The following is a 3,486-nucleotide window of genomic DNA, read 5'->3' as shown; positions in this document are numbered from 1 at the left end:
ATTTTATTTGTTTGTTAAGTAATATATACCCAATAAAACTGTGATATCAGATTGGTCATAGTATTTTATTTCCTTGTTGAAAAAAATCGCGAAAATCACATACTTTTTATGATGTTTATAATGTTTTTATGGTGTTCATAGTTCATAGACGGTAGGGTCTAAACTGTTGATACGCGTTAGTAATTTGAGATTTGGGATATAAAATGTAGAGTCTTGAATCAGAATCTACACTCGACAAAAAATTAGAGGAACAGAGGGCGAAATCGGAAATTTTGAGTGGTTTTTGACATGCTGTGACTTCGTGAAAAATCAACGCATATCGATGGGATGCGCGTCATTTTGAAGCTACAACTTTCAGGTATTATAATATTTCACGTACATATTTTTTTCTTGATGTGTGTAGGTGTAGTGGGCAACAATATCGGGAAGGAATGAAAAATCGATTTTTCTTTGTTTTTTCATGGATATTCTGGACTAATACATTTATTAGCTAACCAACTCAACAGAAAATCCAATTAACCTTATGGACCAGCTTTCATTTGGTTCCAAGAACGTTCCTATAGAACCTTCCCACAAAGAGATATTTCAGTTTGAATAAAAAAATACCCCTTCGTCTTTGATGATGAATAATTCATTAAACAGCCATCGCACCGCAAATCGGAGATAGTTTTGAAAACTTCAATAAATTCTGCACAAGGATAATGTTTAACTTTGACGAAAAAAAAAATTATTTAAATTTTTTGCATCGATTTCAAAAAAGGGCCAAAAACAGGATTTTTATAGCGCTTTACAAAATCCACTGCAATTCTGCAAATATTTCAGTAAGCTCTAATGTTTGCAGGCAAATTTTTAGCCTAGTGTACTCCCTAAACATCTGTGAACGTTTCATATTAATACGTTCAGCCGTTTCAAATTTTAGAGTACATTAGAGGAGCATTTAATCGCTAATCGTATCAGAAGTACAAAATCCTACGCGACTCTCAGAATGAACGATTCGTAACTTTCGTTTTCATGCGTTTTTAGATACAAATATACAAATACAGCCATTCCATGCCAAACCGATATAGTGGTTCTCAGATTTTCGTCAAAAGTAGTAGTTTTGTTCTTTATCGCAAATTCTTGGACTCTTATTTTTTTATTGTTTTGTTAGGGTGACCATTTCCATTTTAGGGTGGTCCGAAAAATCCATTTTTTTCGCATTCTTGACAAAAATGACTTTTTTTCAAAAATTCATAACTTTTGAACTACTAGACCGATTCAGATGATCGACATATCAGATTAGATTCAATTAACTGTAGTATTTGGAAAAATACTACAGTTGCAGAAAGTTTGAATCATGTTTTCGTTGTTACTGATTGTATTTGTTTTTTTAAGTTTTCATGGTCTAGGGACCAAAGGTGCTATATTTTATATTTATATTTATATTTTTTGGAAAGCTGAGAATTTTTCACATAACATATCTCGAAACCAGGGAGGCGTTTTTTTTCGTTTTTGAGTTATGATTTTCCAAAGTTAACCAATGGTCCAAGAAACATTTTTTTCATATTTTTCCTTCCAAAAATACATAACTTTTGATCTACTGGACCGATTCAGATAATCGACATATCAAATTCAAGTCAATGAGCTAGTCTTGTTTGAAAAAATAATACATCTATATATATAAAAATGGAGTGATGTCTGTCTGTCTGATTCTCATGGACTCGGAAACTACTGAACCTATCGACATGAAAAAATTGGTACGTAGCGGTTTTTGGGGCCGTGGAAGGTTTTCGTGATAGTTTGAGACCCCTCCCCCCTCTCTAAAGGGGGGCCGCCATACAAATGAAACACAAATTTCTGCATTACTCGGAAATTAGTCAAGCAAACGAAACCAAAGTTGGCATGTGAAGGTTTTAGGGTGCAATAAATGTTTCTATAGTTGTTAGACACTCCTCCCCCCTCTCTAAGGGGAGGCTGCCATACAAATGAAACACAAATTTCTGCATTACTAGCTGCAATTTTCGGAAAACTCTGAAAAAAATGGAAAAGTTCGAAAAGTTCAATTCGCATATGTTTTACAATTACATATTGACAAGCGTTATTAGTCCATTTGATGTTTGCGCTAAAGAAATTGATCTTCGTTCGAAAGTGGAAATGGATTTTTAAACATGTGATAAAACACACTCCTATATCGTCTTTCATCTGAATTAAAATAGATCACCGAATGTGTTGATAAGAGCAAAACTCTAGAAAGGAATTGTCCGATTTAGGGATGTCTTTATTCTATCATATTTTCTGTATCAAACATTTATTCCATGTGACGGAGAAACATGTTATGTGCAAGTGGTTGAAAAATCTTGAACGAGAATTGTGTCTTAAAATAATCTGATATTATAATGATGAGTTTTGTTAGAAATACTAGGAATTTTATATTAAAAAGTAAATTCAACGGAGACGAATAGAAATCAATCATTGAACAGTTCTGCGTTTGGACCCATGAACTTGCTCATAGTAAGAAAACGTGAATGTTTGAAGGTATTGATAACAAAAAACAATTTTTTGGCGGGACGAAGTTTGCCGGGTCAGCTAGTTCTGAATAAAAATGGATTTTGTTTTCGTAATGATTGATTATATTTGTTTTTTATAGCTTACATCGTTTCGGGACCAAGGGCGCCATAATTTTTTATAATTTTCCCTGAAAGCTGAGGTTTTTTCACATAATATATCCGAACACCAGAGAGGTGTTATTTTTCGTTTTTAAGATATGATTTTTCAAAGTTAACATGTTTTCACTATAATCCAATTAATTGGCAAGTGTGTTATTTTTTCAAAAAAGGCTAGCTAGTAGGCTTTAATTTGACATGCCGATAGTCTGAATCGGTCCAGTAGTTCAAATGTAATACATTTTTGACAAAAGTCATTTTTGGGAAAAAAGGGAAAAATTATTTTTTGGAACATCGGATAACTTTGAAAAATCATAACTCAAAAAGGAAAAAAAACGCCTCCCTGATTTCGAGATATGTTATGTGAACAATCCTCAGCTTTCCATAAAAAATATAAAAAATGTAGCGCCCCTGGTCCCGAGAAAATGAAAACTATGAAAAAACGAATACAATCAATGATGACAAAACCAACACCTGGAATTTTTGCAAGCGTAGAATTTTTCTAAGAATGACTAGCTTATTAACTTTAGTTTGATATGTCGACCGTCTAAATCGGTTCAGTAGTTCACGAGTTATAAATTTTTGGAAAATGTCATTTTTGGAAAAAAGGGGAATATTTCGGATCACCCAAAAATGAAAATGGGCACCCTAACAATAAAATAAAAAATACGGGTCTAATGTTTTGCGATAAAGAACAAAGCTACCACTTTTCACGAAAATCTGAGAACCACTATATCGGTTTGCCATGGAATGGCTGAATAAGGAGTGATGATACTCACATATATACATATATACGCATTTCTACACATACACGCACTCTTTACCCACAAACTCATGGCGTCGT

This window comes from Toxorhynchites rutilus, chromosome 3 (assembly GCF_029784135.1).
Source record: "Toxorhynchites rutilus septentrionalis strain SRP chromosome 3, ASM2978413v1, whole genome shotgun sequence".
NCBI classification, from domain to species: Eukaryota; Metazoa; Arthropoda; class Insecta; order Diptera; family Culicidae; genus Toxorhynchites; species Toxorhynchites rutilus.
This window is presented reverse-complemented; position numbering follows the sequence as displayed.